We start from the raw sequence: 18,418 nt of genomic DNA on the forward strand, positions 1-18,418 counted from the left end.
AAGTTATTAACTAGATATGTTTAGAAGGATCGATTACACTTTAATGTTGAGATCTTAATTGAACAATTGTGTTTGATATAAAGCTTGTGTATATAGCATTTCTAGATTGTTATACGTTTGTATAAAATAGATATTTTTCACTAAGCCTTGTGGCTTATGCATGTGCATGTTTATATTTTTATCGACCGAACCAAGTAGTTTCGTCTTAAGGAAATTAGTTTATAGTAACTAATTAAATATTACACAACTCCAAAGAGCACCACAATTAAGTCTCTGTAGCGGCAGTAAGGTCAAATGGAAGATCAAATTCCACGACTTAACAATATATCACTCTAAAATTATTATTTTCATAAATTTCATTGACAATTTTTTTCTTTTTTGTAATTTGCTAAATGATTTATAAATATTTTGTTTTTTTAACAAGGTTTATAAGTTTTAACATATATTACTGAATGAGTACTTTTGGATAAATTTTAACGTATAATTGCTTACAACTCTATTCTCAAGTCCATTTAAGCTTAGTTCCTGAGTTTTACTTAAAAAAAAGGAAGATAAGCATAATCTCACCCCCAAGAATGGATGGGTTAGGAAGGTAAAGGTGTAAATGACACTTTCACATTTACTATTCATCTCCATTTTCACTACATGTCCTGCACGCTTGAATGCATGAATGACTTTTTTGCTCTTTTATTCCTTCAATTTCACTTCAATTCAAAAACACGGTTAATTATTTGTATTTTTCTTCCTTTTTTTTTTTGAACCGACAAATATATTAATAAGGGACCTGTCATCCGCCTAGCAAGTAGCTAGACGGGCAAAAACAGACAGGAACAAGTAATACAAAGTTAAATTAATAAGGGACCCGTTCTATGCCTTTCAACTAATAAGGGACCTGCTCTCCCCTTACCTGTTCATAATCGCAATGGAAGGCTTAAACTTGGCTATGAAAGATGCTTGCACAAAAGGCCTTTTCAAAGGTTTACAAATTCCCAACAGTGAAATTATGATATCCCACTTATTTTATGCGGACGATGCCTTATTCATAGGAGAATGGTGTAAAGACAATATCAAGAACTTAGCTAGAATTCTTAGATGTTTCAATGTTTCCTCCGGCCTCAAAGTCAATTTCCGAAAATCCCGTGTGTTTGGAGTTGGTGTAAACCGACAAGAGGTCGATAGATGGGCAGCCCCATTAGGCTGTGAATAGGCTTCTCTGCCTTTCAACTACCTTGGGGTACCGGTAGGTGCGAATATGAATCTTAAAAAACATTAGAAACCGGTGATTGAGAGGTTTCACACTAAACTATCAAGTTGGAAGGCTAAAACCTTATCCTTCGGTGGAAGACTGACTGACCCTATTAAAGGTTGTGTTGGGGAATCTCCCTGCATTTTATTTTTCTCTCTTCACTGCTCCAGCTGGGTAATGGAGAATTTGGAAAGCATTCAGAGAAGGTTCCTGTGGGGAGGCTGCGAAGACAAGCAGAAAGTGCATTGGGTATCTTGGAAAAATATTGTCGCTCCAAAGGAGACGGGGGGGGGGGGGGGGACTTGGGGTGGGATCTTTAAGGGCTCTCAACATCTCCCTTATCTCCAAATTGTGGTGGAGGCTGAGAACCGAACCAACGTCTCTATTGGCCCAAGTGATTACCGGAATCCACAACATCCGTCGTAAGCCTGATGACTGAATCTCCAGAAAACTTATAAGTGGCGTCTGGAATAATATTGCAGGTGTCGCAAAAGAACTGAAAGGAGCGGGTATCGAGATGAGCAAGATATTCACGAAAAAAATTGGGAGAGGCAACGCTACTCTCTTCTGGCATGACAGATGGGTGGGATCGGAACCATTCAAAACAAGGTTCCCCGAACTATATAAAATTGAGAGGAGGAAATGGTGCTTGTTAATGGATAGAGTGAGAGATGGTTGCATCCTCTGGGACTGGATATCACAACCATCATCTGATTCTCAACGTGCAGAATGATTAGGGCTAATTAGACTCATTCACTCATTCCGGCATACTGCCTTTGACTAGGGGTGCAAATGAGCCAATCTACTCATGAGCTACTCGAGATCGAATCGTTAAAAGCTCGACTCGAGATCGATTTTAAATGAGCTCGAGCCGAGCTCGAGCTTAATATTAGGCTTGTTTATTAAACGAGCTCGAGCTCGAGCCTCTGTTACTTGGCTCGATTAGACTCGCGATCCTAAACGAGCCTACATATATATAATAATTTTTTTATATTAAAATAAATAATAATTTAATAAATACCATTTTAGTAAACTAGAGTATACCGTATACGAGCCGAGCCTGAGCCCATACAATTCTTAACGAGCCGATCTCGAGCTTTGTATCACAAGGCTCGAAACGAGCCGAACTCAAGCTCGAGCCTATAAATATTTAAACGAGCCGAGCCCGAGCCTGGTCAGGCTCGAGCTCGGCTCGGCTCGTTTGCAGCCCTACACTTGACGATTGTTGGCTCTGTGACATCTCCTTTGATGGAAATTTCCATGTAAACGTTATCCGAAGAATGATTGACCGATCTCACTTACCGGTTCTAGCAGGGAAGATCAATTGGATTAGAGAGCTTCCTAGTAAAATCACGTGTTTTGCGTGGAGAGAATTACAGGGCCGTATTCCATCTCTATATGCCTTATCCAGGAGAGGGCTACATGCAGGTCCCATGATATGTAGCCATTGTTCTGTAGTCGATGAGGATTCAGGCCACATTCTCACCACCTGCTCGTTTGCAAAAAAATGTATGGGATTGGATTTTAGATGGTGTAATATTCCTTTACAACACTTCAATAAGGTTGGAGATGTGGTTGATTTTGCTAACTCAGGAGGGGGTTGTCGTAACAAGCGGAACAACTTAACCTGCATCTGCTACGGAACAATGTGGTGGTTATGGAAAGCAAGATGCGACAGAGTTTTCAAAAACAAATGTATAAACCCAACCAAGGCGGTAGAGATCATCAAGTCACAGGTTTTCACATGGGTTAAGAATAGGAGATCAAAGTGTTCTTATAAATGGTGGGCTAACTACCCTTTCAATTGTTTGTAAAAATAAAACGCTGTATTACTTGTTCCTGTCTGTTTTTGCCTGTCTAGCTACTTGCTAGGCGGGTGACAAGCTACTTGCTAGACGGGTGCCAGGTCTATTATTAATATATTTGCCGGTTCCAAAAAAAATTAGTAGTGTTTATCATTCTTTTCTTTTCTTTTCTTTTCTTTCTTTTTTCCTTTTTTTTTTGGTAAAGTGACTTTAGATTTTTTAATAACTTATTCTTTTTAATATTTAAACAAATATATATTCGTTTGCACGCCAAAATTAACCTCGGCTTTCTCTTCTCTCTTTTCATTGTTGACACAAGAATCAAAGATGGTCCAAGATAGGACTAATACGTTAATGAACAGTCTAGGTCCTAACTTTATAATAATATTGTATGTACATTAAAGTCATTCATAAGAAAAATCTTGATGTAGAAAGATCATAAATTTGTTCTCGAAGCATAATACTATAATATGACCAGATGTTGATTTATACTTTTACAAAAGTAGTGATAGTTGTCTAAGTGACCAAAAATGTTCCCAAAAAAGAGCTAATGTACATGGACATATCTATGGTCATGGAATGTTTATCAAAGTCATTTTTCTTTAGCAAAATATAGTATTTAGCATAATATAGATTTTACATATATAGTCTAATTTGTATGAGAGTATAAAATGGGTGCCCGACTGGCCACTGCTGCTCCTGCTTTTTTACAATGATAAGGGGAGGGGGCTCACCCTTTAGACGATATGCTAAAACAACGGCGTACGTCGCATACCTTCTGTTGACCAACTCCTACTTAAATTAGGAGGCTGATGCGTTATTCGATAGGTAACTAGGTAGTTGGTTTTTATATAACTTTATGTTTTACATTATTATTATTTGACATTTCACAGTGTCTAACTTTATGTTTTACACTATTGTTATTTGACATTTCACATTGTCTAACTTATATGAGCAAAACACACATAAGTAGACACACACACACACACACATATATATATATATATATATATATATATATATATATATATATATATACATATATATATATATATATATATACATATATATATATATATATATATATATATATATATATATATATATATATATATATATATATATATATATATATATGCATGCATGCATCTACGTAACAACTAAAATAGGAACCACAAAAAGTTATGAAGTGTGAGAAATGACCATTCACAATTTAATAATTCTGTTTTATAAATTTTTAATATTTTTATTATCCAAAAACATATTTAATTTATAAAACTAATAATTTTTAAGTTCTAATGGTTATAAATATGATCTCTATGGTTTGAAGGAATATGCATGCTATTGCTCTTTTACGTGTTGATCTCTTTCTTGCCTTGCCATTCTGGAGACATCTTAATTTGAATATGGTCTTATTTGGGTTCTAGTCTTAGTATTCTTCTCCCACCCCACCCTTTATAGTTCAAAAAAGTCACCTCCGACAAAGACACCTGATTCAACTCTAGGAACCATAACCTGTACAAACCTTAAACTCATATCAGTTTACAATACTAGAAAATAAGCCTTTAATGACATACGAACTTTGACATGCAAAAATGCATGTAATGTTTTAATGTCATAAAGAAAAAAAAAGGGGGATGCATTTTTCATGCGCGTCATCTTGAAACTTCACCTTTTAATTTTATTTAATTAGTGGGTAATATATATTCGCTCATCCCATCGATAGAATCCTAACTAGCTAAATCCTCTTCCCTTTATTTCAAACTTAATTTTTCTCCATTTCTCTCTGAAGATCTAAGAAACAAACTATATTTTTGGTGAAATTAACAATCAAATAGGGTTAGGTTGATTATACGGGTACTCGTACAAAAGAAAGTCAAATTAAAGCTTTTGGTTTTGCACATAGGGATGAAGAAGGAGGAAGCAGCGATCAAAGATCTTAAACGTGCTCACTTGCTTCATTGCTCTCTCATCATCGATTTAGGATTTCTTATGTGAAGGAATCGACTCACACAACTGCTTCCCCATTGCCTCTGATCCAATGGCCTTTGACGTCTCTCCTCCATGAATGTGTTTTAGGATTAATCCACTTAACCTGTGTCTCTTTTGATGTACCTACTGAATCTAGGTCTACTGATTTTGATCTAAACAAAAACATAGGGGTTGAGGATCAATGAACTGAACAATGGAAACTTAAAGTTAAAGTTAAGGAGATTGTTCAATTTTTAGTAGGTGGTATATCTGTTTTTGGGTAATTTTCTTTTTACACATAAAAGCTCACATTTCTTGGTTATAGGTTTCTGAAGAGGGTAATTCACTATTTACCTATGTCATTGTAGATGATCAAACGTAAGCATCTCTACTCTCTTTACTTCAATTCCTTTCTTCTCCTATTTTTTTTACTTATGTCAAAGATGTTAGGTTTGACTCTATGATTAACTATTTTCTGCTATTAGAAAACCATTGCTTATTTTCTCAAGAGAATTTGAAATTGTTCAATTGGCAAGTTAGATAAAATACTAAGCACCCGTGTCTTGATTCTTGAATTTGAGATATTGCAAAATATTTCTGGTAAACTGTGCCTTCAGCTAACTATGAAATAAATGTTACCAACTTACATAGATTAGAATACCTATCAACTTTGAAAAGGACCTCAACAATATCTTTTATATACAAACAACATGAAAAATGAGAAAATACATGTTAAAGCATAGCATAATCAATGAAAGAAACCATGATCCAAAAGAATGAATTTTTGATGAAAGAATTGGATGATGTTAAGGAACATATGTAGATTTTAAGGATGGAGAAAGATGAGATGGAATTGAAGTCAAGAAGCTTTCAAAGCTTGGATTCATGTGGTCATCCTCAGTTACTTCTCTAAACTTAATAAAAAGTGTTAGATTGATACGTGATATTTTTTTGTATAATAAAATTATTGAATGTGATTCAGTTTAAAGATTAGTATATTTATTGTCTATAATTAATTGTTTTGTTATATATGTATTTCATTATATATTATGAGACATTAATTGTCACTTAATTTGAAAATTAGTAAATTTATAATTTTTTTAAAACACTTAAAATTATGACATGAAAACTGTGTGTCGTCTTTCTTTATGACATGGACTTTAGTGACATGTAATGTGTGTCATAAATGTGTGTTGTAAATGCGTATCATAATCTTATGACACACAAATACGTTTCGTCTTCCTTTATAACAAGGTCTTTAATGACATGCATTTGCATGTCAGCTGTACCCTTTTATGACACACATTATGTGTCATAAAAGACCTTTTTTTTTCTAGTAGTGTCAAACCTCAAAATCAACCACTACTAACCTCAAATCTGAAGTTCAAACCTCAAAATTAAAATCTGGTAAAAGAAATAAATAACATCCTTTTCTTACTTCTTTTCTTAAGAAAGAGGATGAAAAAGCAAATCTAATTTTAGGAGTTTGGAACCGAAGCCACAAATCACAATCACCTAACCAAGACCCTTTGTCGTCGTTTTCCTCCATTATTAAGCTGGTGTTTTTTTTGTGTGAAGATCTTCTTGTCCTCTTTTATTTGCGGCACTCAGACTATGCACATACATTAGTCTTTGCGGACTGTTTGTTTTTTAAAAGACCGCAAACCTAAAAAGGTTTGTGCATCCTCTTCTGAGCGCAAATGTGGACTAGAGTCTTCTAACATCTTTAGACATCTTCTAGCCTAAAAAACACATATATTTTTTTTTAAAAAAAAAACTTATATTTATTCCAACTTTTTCTATGATAAACAATATGGAAAAAAAAGATACAATACTTCAAGAAGAAATGGTTTGACAACACAACCATGACATTTGTGATGAATTTATATATAAAGATTAAATTACAATATGTTAGAGCTGTTTATATATGTATGCAAATAATCATAATAGTGTCTAATATTTTGTATGCCGGTTTTTTATAAAAAATATTTAATGCAACATCATCCATTTCATTAGAAAAATATATATGTTCGGTTTTAATTAATTTAATTGAATAAAAGTAAAATGAAAATTTTGAAAATTTGAAACGTCCCAAAATCCATGATAATTTTTTTTTCATTTTTATAAAAAAATTTCCAAAAAAAATCCATGGATAAACAACCATTGTTTTCAAATCATATCCAACAAAATCAGAGTATCAAGTCAATCTTTCAAATCATAAAACCATAGGAGGATGTGTACGATCACGCCTTCGCCTTACACCGATCATCAGAAGTACCCGCAACATTGAAATCAACAACTGCAAGCCAAATCTTAGTGAGTTCCCCTAAAATACCCACACAACAATACAAATACAAATACAATACATGTATACAGGGTTTGTTGGCATATTGCCTCAAACCAACCATCATGGGTTTGTTGGCCTACCGCACAAAGCAATACCACCTTAACCCAACTATCTAAGGTTTGTTGGCCTACCGCCTAAACCCAACCGTCCCCGGTTTGTTGGCCTCCCGCCTCTACCCAACCGTCCTAAGTTTTATGGCCTCCTGCCTCAACCCAACCGCCAATATGTCGATATATGCAAATAAAATGCCATACATATAATCATAAAAATAATCCTACTTCCAAAAATACATAAACACAACAAGTGGGACGACGTTGGTGCCTTCGACCCACGAGTATAGTGGGAAACTCACCTCCTAGAACCGGAGAAGCATATGAGTGCTCTAACTCTTTGCACTGATCAATCCGTCGAACCGACTAACAACTAGAACAGATAAATCCTCAATTAACACTCAATTTCCTCCAAGTTTGACCCATGGTCAAACTGGTTAAAATTCAACGGTCAAAGGTCCACAAGGTCAACAGTCAACTTAGTCAAAGTCAATGTCAAGTCGTGACCATTCCTTGGTCATGTCGTGGGGATGGAAAGACAAAATAATCATGATTCTGGGCACCGTCACATCGTGACACGTCCTATGTCACATGGTGACTTTTGGTCAGAAAGCCAAAATCTTCATTAGGTGCTTAATCTCTTCAGACCAAGTCTCATAGTCTTAGATCTAGTTCCTAAATAGCATCATAATGGATAAAGTTTCAAACTTTATCCATTAGGATGGTCCAAACCACAAAGATCTAAACTTTAAGTCTCAAAGGGACCAAGAATACATATTTCTCAACTTAATCCATTAAGTCCAAGTCTCGAACCTTCAGATCTGAATCAACATGATGCTTAGATGGATAAAGTTTCCAAATTTATCCATAATAATGTCTCAAACTTTCAAGATCTAAACTTTACTACACCAAAATGACCTAAAGGACCAAGATAACTTGCATCGCTAAAAGGGAATGCAAAAGATCATAACTTTCCAAGTCTATGAGGTCCAAGAAGCATTCCAAACTAATAAAAAGATGTTGGAGTTCACTCAACTAATAAAAAGATGTTGGAGTTCACTCAACTCCAAGATCACCCATAAAATAGACCAAAAGTGCCAAAAACCACAAATGAAGAGATCTAAAGAACTAAATATCAAGATAGGAACTTTATACTCATAATAGTTCATAAACATAGTGACTTTGATGGACCCAAACTTGAAACAACATTCCTTGCAACCAAAAGAACCTTCTTGATCTTCAAGATTCATCAAAATATCACTAAAAGCATCCAAAAGAGGAGAGATGAGAGGGGAGGAGCTCAAATCTTGAAGAGGGAGGCTAGGGTTGCTCCCAAGGAGTTCTAGATGTGATGGAGGCTAAGAAAATACCCTAAAACATCAATCCTTACCTTTAAATACGTTGAAAACCCTAAAACCCATGGGCTTGGGCTGCATAACGCTCACCTCGTGACAACCTGTTTTTCACCTCGTGACAGCTCTCACGTCGTAACAACATTCTTGTCACCTCATAAAATCTCTCATGTCGTGACAACATGCTTGTCTCCTCGTGACTATGGGTTTTCACCTAATTCCACTCCATCTTTAAACAACCATAACTTCTTTGTTTCAACTCCATTTTCGGAGATCTTTATATGCACAAAAAGGTTTTGACGAGCCCCACAACTCTATATAATTACTTTTAACTTAATAATGTCGAGATAAAACCATAATTTGTGCAAGAAACTCGAATATTACTTTTCCCATTTTACCCTTTTGCTTCAAAGTACAAATTGAGGGCTTAAATCACTTAATACAACATTATCAACATCCGAAAGGGTCTAGACTCTATTCCCTTGAAGCCCAAAACCTTTACTCAATCCATTTACAACCCACTATCCTGGTATTAAAAACATCCTAAAAGTAGGTGTTACACGGTTTTCATTTTGAAATGAAGTTTATTTTCATCCATTTTATGTGTTAAATTCTTTAATCCCTAATTACAATCTTTAAGTATAACTTTTCGACCAAAACTTGTTGGTTTTTATTACGGGGAAAGGAAACATTGGCCCAACAATGTATTTCGAATTTGTCGAATCAGTCTCTTAATTTATTTTCGTGCTTTATGAGTGAATAAACTCTGAAATGATCAATCTTTTTAGTCCCTCTAACCTATATTAACCATTTTTTTGTGCCACTTAAGCATTTTTCCATTTAAAAGTCAAAATCACATTTTGACCATTTGTTCCTTTCTCAAAATCCATTTAAAAGTCAAAATCGGAATTGAGTGCGTGTGTAAGTGTAACACCCAGGTTTTCACACCAGGTACACCCTAAACAAACTTTTTATAAAATTAACTTTTTAAACATTTTGGTGTACACTGGTACTCTGGAGCACAAGAAGCTATCATAAGGGATCGAACTGGCCAAACATACAGGATCCGAGTCGGGCGCTACTACCTCTAACCTACAAAACATCACAAACAAATACAATAAACCACACGACTTAGTGAATAACAACTACAATAATGTAAATCACATAATCATAAAAATATCACAAACATATCAAGTAATTTATCAACAATTCTATTCACAAATCTCCCTTAGGAGATCTAAAAAATATCTCTTTAATTCCCAGGCAACCTTGAACTGCTGCTCAATAACTACCATAAAGATCACCATGTCAGCCTGTGACACATCAACGAGTAACAACATTGTCAGCATGTGAGATATTAATGAATCACAACAGTGTCAACCCGTGACATATCAACGAATAACAATAGCGTCAGCCCGTGACACATCAATAGCACCTTTGTCTCTTATAATTCACCTGCATGAATAACATACCATCCTGTGGTACATGTATATCTTTATAACACCTCAGGATCAACAATATGATATTCAATCATTTACACTACACATAATTCACATATTGTAACATACAGTTATCACAAACAAAAAGTATTAGAGTAGTGTTACTCACCTGGTTAGTTGGCAGACAGGTCAACTTTGGTGTTTGACCCACTTTGCTTTCCAACTCGTCACATACCAATACCTAACCAACAACTATTAAGTTCCTCAGAACCAGTCATAATTCACTACCAGCAATATTCCATGATTATTTTTCACCAAACTCATTACACCCGATAATACAACCACGATAGGCTTAACCCATAAGTCGTTAATTAACTAAATCTACCACATCGATTAACTTTAGTAGATTAGGGTTTACAAACCTCACAGTCTCGACTAACTATCTCACCGTAAGATTTATTTACCACCAACAGGTTCGTAATAGCACCATATCACGAACACTCGTAACATACACTCGGGTCTAACAACCCCCGCCAACTATCACATACAATAATTTCACAATAACAGGGTAAAAGATACCTCCACGATTGTGACAACCCGAAACTTTTCCGTTATCTATACCCGATTTCTGTTAATAAAATTTGGGTTTTATTAAATTTCGTCAAATTTCTTGGTTTGGGAAAAGACTCTACGCTTTTAAATCAATAATATGTAATTTATACAAGTCGGAATAAACCGGAAATCACGCGAAAAACTCGAAACTTCACTCGAAAACACCGAGTTCACGGCCAGGACGAGTTTACGGCCGTAAACTCGTGACCGTAAACCCGTTTACGGTCGGTGCCAGGTACCCCCCCCCTTGGCCGAAAACTCACCCCTATATCCTAAGGCAATCTTAACTTAATATAAATCAGCCGAGGGACACCTTTAGAAGATGAATAAGGGATGCTAGGCCTTTATTTTACCACTTTACACACACACCTTATAAGCTTTCTCTCTCTACTATCTTTCTACAACCATCGATTTTAGCTCAAGAATCCCCAAGATTGTAAGTGATTCTTCACTTTGATTGTGTTTCAATCCCTTATCTAGTAATAAATCCATATTTCATTTCATAATCTTCATCATTTGCTAGATCTTCTCTCTCACCAAGAACACCAAGAACACACACTAGTTCTTGGTGGCTAAAAACCTCATTCCGAGCTTCCTTATAGTAAGTAACTACTCCCTATGCTTGATATCTGCTAGAAACTATGGATTTTCACCTAAAAATCGACCCAAAAGACATGAACACGAAGGGTTTACGACCATAAACCCTGTGTATGACCGTACACCTCTCATTGGCCGTAAACCCTAATAATTGATCAAGGATTGACCTTAAACACCCCTTTTAGCTATGCACGAGGCTTAGAACACTTCCATGAGGCTAGAAATGACCTTGAAACACCAAAAATCGTATCCCTCATCAAGTGTTTACGACCGTAAATCCATGGGCCGTAAACCCATAGGCCGCAAACCTATGGGCCGTAAACCCATGGACCGCAAACACTTGGGCCGCAAACTTTGGGCCGAAAACCCTGTTGGACCGCAAAACCATGACCGTATACCCCTGATTACGGCCGCAAACTCCTCGCCTTCAATCACATGTGATTCTAACACTTCTATATAAGTGTTTCCTAGTTCCTAAGGTGTTTCACTTACATGATTAGTTGTATAAACCCTAATCTTATACATATATGTGTCCTTATATTCTATTTAGGATCCGTGTGTTTGCTCAAGTCGTCACTTGACACCTAGCATCCTATACCGATCTTTCACTCATATCACTCGCTACAGGTGAGTTCATACCCCTACACTTTTACTGGTTTTAAAACGTTTTCAGGGGGAGAATGCAAGCTAAACCAAGAATGCTTTTGTAAATTATTACAAAGAGTTTTTTTTAACAAGTATAAAACTCATGTAATTCTCATACTTTAACCCTTTTGTACTGTGTTGAGTATAAGGGACGTTTTCACTAAAATTGCATAGTTTTCCGGACACGATAATCACTACACTATACATGCAAACTATAATCGGTATAGTTTGGGATTTTCTAAACATAACAAGTACAAAAACTTTCATTACTAAACATATGCACTAAGACAAAAATAGTTTACAGTTTACATCACTACATTATCATGGTATTCATAACTGTAATTATCACTACATACGGTAGACATACTGATCTCACTACGGTAAAACGCTACAACACTACATGTAAACTAGATTGTACGATACTGTGAGGCGCTACTTCAATACTGTACCCTTAGGTGTACAAGGATAAATCCTATCATAGTATAACCAGAGTCTCCTGGAGGGAGAGCGTGAGATTTGTGAATAGCTCTATTCGGGACTGACAATCCCACACCTGAACTGCTAGCTACAGTTAGGCAGACATGCCTGGGGTGACAAATGTCATTTAACTCAACGCCTGAAGAACGTTGGAAAGGTCTCTAATCATATCAAGCATGGTTATACGACTCACAATATGTATAAATCACCTTTAGTTTGCAAGTTGGCACTCTTCAACAGTTTTATTTATACTAAATAGAACTAATACACACTATAACTGGAGAATTTCCAGGGTTTTCAAACAAAACTGATTATACAATGGTTTCTCATACGAAATACTTATACATCATGATTAGCATTTAGCTAGTCACATGAGGTAGTATTTTCGTGTATCACTACAAGTTTTCAGTAACGAACATTTAGGGTTTTATACAGAATTGATAACGCCATATTCTCACTAAAGAAAATATCGGATTTTCTTGGAACTATACAGACACTTTTACAAGCTCATCCTCAAGTTTTTATTACAATTACCGCTTATGAACTCACCAGCTTTATGCTGATATTTTCAAACTGCTTGTATTCTCAGGAAATCAGTAGACATGTACCTGCTGGATTTTTGAGGAGTTGGAGCAATAAGAGTTTCATGATTATATTTTACATACTATTTGATGTAATTCAAACAAGTTTCAGACAAGTTCTAAATTGATGTAAACATTTTCATTTAAGTATTCACTGTAATGGTTGTGTTGCTATGATTGCTATTACACATTGGTCATGATGCTATACATGACGTCCTCCACCCCATAACGTTTCCGCCATTCCGGTTTTGGGGTGTGACAACGATCTTGTAAATCATCCAGGTATCTTTCGTACATCGGTATAACTCCTCCAGTATAATATCACGAGAACGATTCCCGAATGTGCCAAAAATCCCCCAAATAACATGAAAACTCGCATATTTATAACCTGGGGTGTACACCACGTCATGACCATATATGTGTCACCCCGTGATGATTAATTGAACCCCGGTTTCGTTGCATGTCGTACTCTCCAGCCACGTGTCTCGCAAACTCGTCATATGTCACGTCGTGATGGTCAAAGTTTGACCTTTGACTAGACTTCTGTTGACTTTCTCCGAATAGCATCATACTTTCATTTCAACTTCAAATAGCCATAACTTTCTCATACGAACTCCATTTTCAATAAACTTTATATCTACAGAATCCGCATCTCACGAACTATAACATTCCTCAACTATCTTTTGTTAAATAACATTCTCAAATTAATGCAACTCAGGGCTTATCTTATATGTTTATGTTACAATGATCTATATCTCTTAGAGTAGTGCCTGTTAAGAAAACATATATTACAGTTATATTATTGTTCATATCATTTTTGAAATTGAAAACTTCCAAATTTCAAATGCATCACTATCGATTTATATTTTATGAAAAATATGGTCAAACGTTATTAACTGTTTAGCACCGAAGATTTTGATTTTTAATTCGACTATGAAAAAAGTTAAGGAAGTTAAAAGGAAGACTGTCAAAAGTCAAAACACCACGTCATTCAAATCAATCGAGCATTTTGGAGCTTTTGGTTGTGGTGAATAACTGGAAAACGAACTAAAAACATATATCAATAACAACATTTCACACAATACGAGTGAATGATTGATAGTCGATATACAATTGATGAACTAAAATGGTGAAAATTATCAGAAGGATTTGAGTTAATGTGATCCTAAAAACAACTTTTGGCTTTTTTAGAAACAAAATCAAAGACAAACCATCGTTTTCTCACCATGAATTGCCAAATGCATCTTCAATCAAAAGCAATTTACCATCATTTTATTAACGATTACGAACAGAAAACGAATTGTCGGTGCAATGTTGAAAGGTTTGTATTTTTTTGATTTCTTGGATGATTGTGTGTCGATGAAAGCTTCCACCATCTTCTTAGATTTTGACTTTTAAATGGATTTTGAGAAAGGAACAAATGGTTGCTTTTGACTTTTAAATGGAAAAATGCTTAAGTGGCACATGAAACTGGCTAATATAGGTTAGAGAGACTAAAAAGACAAGTCAGTTTAGAGTTTATTCCCTCATAAAGCACGGAAATAAATTAAGGGACTGATTCGACAAATTTGAAATACATCGTTGGGTTAATGTGTCATTTCCCCTTTTATTAAATATATTTGTTAATTCGTATCATTTTATTTTTATTTTTTATACAAAAATACATAAAATTTGATCTAGATTTGTTAACTATTTATAAAAAATCAGAAAAAGTATTGGAAAACTCTTTTATGCTTAAAAAACCAGTTTATTTTAATTTTAGTTTATTTTATCAGTTTGTAGACGTTAAAAAACAAACAATCTTCTTATTTCACACTACATACGTTTAGTCCACATCTTATAATTTAGAGGTCTGTAGATGTGGTCCACAACCTGCATATTTTATGTCTCAGAAAAAACAAACAAGAACTAAGAATGATAGGGTAAGAAAGGGTCATATACGTTGCGATTATGGTATGGCAAGAAAGATATTTTGTTTTTCTGAGTAGATCTGGTTCGACAGAAGGAGACTCAAGAACCCATGATAGGTAAGAAGAGGTCGTTGCCTCTACCACTCCTTTACATCGACATTGTTCCCAACACCACTATTTCTTCTCATCGTCTTCGGTTACTAGAAATATTTTCCCGACACTACCACTCTTTAGCATAGAAACACCATCCACCCGATTTCTTCAAGAATTATGTTTCATCAGTTTCACATATTGCTATGACTAACAGAAGCAGTGATGGTGGTGGTTAAACTTTCATGGGCCAACGATAGTGGGTGGAGGAGAGATAAAGGTTGGGTAAACAGGTTGTGATGAATGATTGGCAATGGAAAAATATAGATTTAGATACATATCAATCATGATTTATAGGTTTCCGACGATAGTGAATGATGGTCCATAGGGTTCTTCATAGTGTCGAGAGAAGAGAGAGGGAGAGAGATATATCAAGTATATATGAGTGAGGTGGGTTGGGAATGAGATCAAGTGAGGGTGGGGGGTTGTGTACCCATTTTATTTTTTGAAATTGTAAATAAAAAACAAATGATAAATAAATTAAAAAGTAAATGCTATAAAGTCATTCTAGGTCTAACATACACTAAATAAAAAACAAAATCAAACCATAGGATTGTACTGAGTTAAAAAAAAATTAAGAACTAAACATGCAAACTACTCATAAATTTCGTGGACCATTCATATAATTTACTCATATATTTATAACAATGTGCTTTAGTGATTTGTTATTGTTTTGAATGCAATATTGTTTTTTAATTACTTTTGTTGGTATTATAAAACTTAGTTTTTCTAATAATAAAACAGGCGTAATTCAATTGTTTGATAGAGTTGAGTACGGTGATATTTAAAATGGAGTACAATTATTTGGTTATAATGGAGGTATTATTTTCTAACTTAAATACTTAATCTGTTATTCTGTTATATCAGATTTTCCTGTATCAATTACTAAAATATGGATATTTTGAAATGCTTTTTTAAAAGCATGTTAACATAGAGACAGATTTCCGTCTGTATAGTCCCTCACACATAGATTGCTGATCCATCGCTAAAACCAATCCATGAGATATTTGTCGCTAATCCATGACAGGTCTTTGGCTATTTCGTTTGTTTCGAAATTCGTGGTAAGCAGTTTGTGTCCAATCGTGGATGTCCATTATGTTTCAAAACAAGATTTCCCTTTGGTACAAGTGCTTTTAACAAAATTTATTGATTTGTTTACATTCATAACATACTATTAAAGTAGTTCAAATGCAGAGCACGTCATATTAATAATGTATTGAATAATTATTATAAGTTGTTGTTTATCAGGGGTACAATATTTAATTATAGTCTAGCCAAAATATAAATAATGTGAACTACAGTTGGAAATTAAACAATAAATAAATTATAAAATACAATACACTAAATCAACCAATTTACAATAAAATATAAGTTTCCAAAAGTCCACACATTCTTGTCTTTATAAGAGGAAACGTTGAGATCACCATTCTTCACATCTCTCCCCACAATGGCCCAAACTCTCCCACAACACAAGTACACCATTCTTACCATTCTCCTATTCTCATTTCTCCTGCATGGAGAATCCCATAAATTTTCAAGAAACTTGTCACCAAAATCACTTGGTTTGAAGAAACAAAAACTAAGCCACCTCCACTTTTACTTCCAAGACATAGTCGGTGGCGATCATCCCACCGCATTGCGGGTGGCCCAGTCCTCCATAACCAACACCTCCAGCACTGCGTTTGGTTTTGTGGTCATGATCGACGACCCTTTGACAGTGGGTCCTGAAAGAACTTCCAAGATTGTGGGTAGAGCTCAGGGGATCTATGCATCAGCGGACTTGAATCAAGCCGCCTTGTTGATGGTTATGAATTATGTTTTTGTGGAAGGAAAGTATAATGGTAGCACTCTGAGTATATTAGGGAGGAATCAAGTGTTCTCACCGGTGAGAGAGCTGCCGATTGTTGGCGGGAGTGGACTTTTCCGTTTTGCACGTGGGTATGCGCTTGCAAAGACTCATTCTCTCAATATGAGCAATGGTGATGCAACAGTTGAGTATAACGTTTATGTCCAACACTATTGATTATATTCTTTGATGTTGAGGACAATAAAAGCGTTCGAGAAGTTAACTTTTACATATTCTGTATTTGTTTGATTGTATTTTACGTTTGAAAATGGTATTTGCATTCCAGCAAGTGTTAGCTGCGCAAATTGTTGAATATTTATTTTACATCTCGATGTAAATTAAATCATATAGTAATCATACTTTCATATATTTTCATATTTATTAGCTTAATAACTGGGTCAAGTAAAACTATTGAATTTAGTTTACTAAGGTCACGTTCATGTTTCATATATTTTCATATTTATATTAGTTTAATAATTGGATCAAGTAAAACTATTGAATTTAGTTTACTAAGGTCACGTTCATGTTTTATTGATTCCAGAATTTATGGGGGTTTAAGTCAACTTTTGTTTGCCAACCATATTCCACCAACGGTTCTTCAGGTTGCCTCAAGTCTCAGTCTTCTGTTTTCTTCATAACTTCTTAAAAACGATGTACTCAACTAAATCCATGGTGTCCAACAGTATACTGGAATATTTATTAGTGACTAAATATGAGAAAAAAACAAATAGCTTGAAATAAAAATGCATTAATTTTCGTGTTTGAACGAAGGTAAAGAATGGCAATCTAAGGCCATCCACAATGCATTAAACTTATTAGAGCTTAATGGATTGACACATCATCATTTTACTTATTATACAACTCTATATTAATTTTCCTACAATGCATTGAACTCAATAGAGTTTAATGAAATATATATTTAATAGTAAAAATGTTTTTTTTTTCCATTGAAGAGTTCAGTGGCCATAGAACTTCATATCCGTTGAATGCGAACACGGCATCCTACAATGGTAGAATTTAATCCATTGAATGCCAATTAAGCATAGAGCCAATTTTTAACCTCATTCAACTCTCCTATTAAACTATGCATTGTAGATGCTCTAACTAATGCATATATATATATATATATATATATATATATATATATATATATATATATATATAAGTTCTATTAATTTTGCATATAAAATTCAGAGGTTTTCTGTTTCGAATAGGGGGTGTAAGGTTAATTAACCAAAACGAATACTCTCTTCTCCTTCTCTATGTATAGATTCTCCGACAATATTTTCAGGCAAGTAGTCTAATCCGGCAGTACACACCGCTTCAGCTCTTGTACCCTAAGAATATACGGCGAATCTGTTTAAGAGAATCTTGTTCAACATGAGCCTCG

General features: G+C 34.9%; 1 pseudogene; it reads left to right on the top strand.

Moving 5' to 3' along the window:
- Positions 1 to 16,600: 16,600 nt before the first annotated feature.
- Positions 16,601 to 17,405, top strand: LOC145155591 (dirigent protein 21 pseudogene; annotated as a pseudogene).
- Positions 17,406 to 18,418: the final 1,013 nt, after the last annotated feature.

Source organism: Lactuca virosa, chromosome 1, assembly GCF_052849685.1.
Source record: "Lactuca virosa cultivar CGN04683 chromosome 1, Lactuca_virosa_CGN04683_v6, whole genome shotgun sequence".
NCBI lineage: Eukaryota > Viridiplantae > Streptophyta > Magnoliopsida > Asterales > Asteraceae > Lactuca > Lactuca virosa.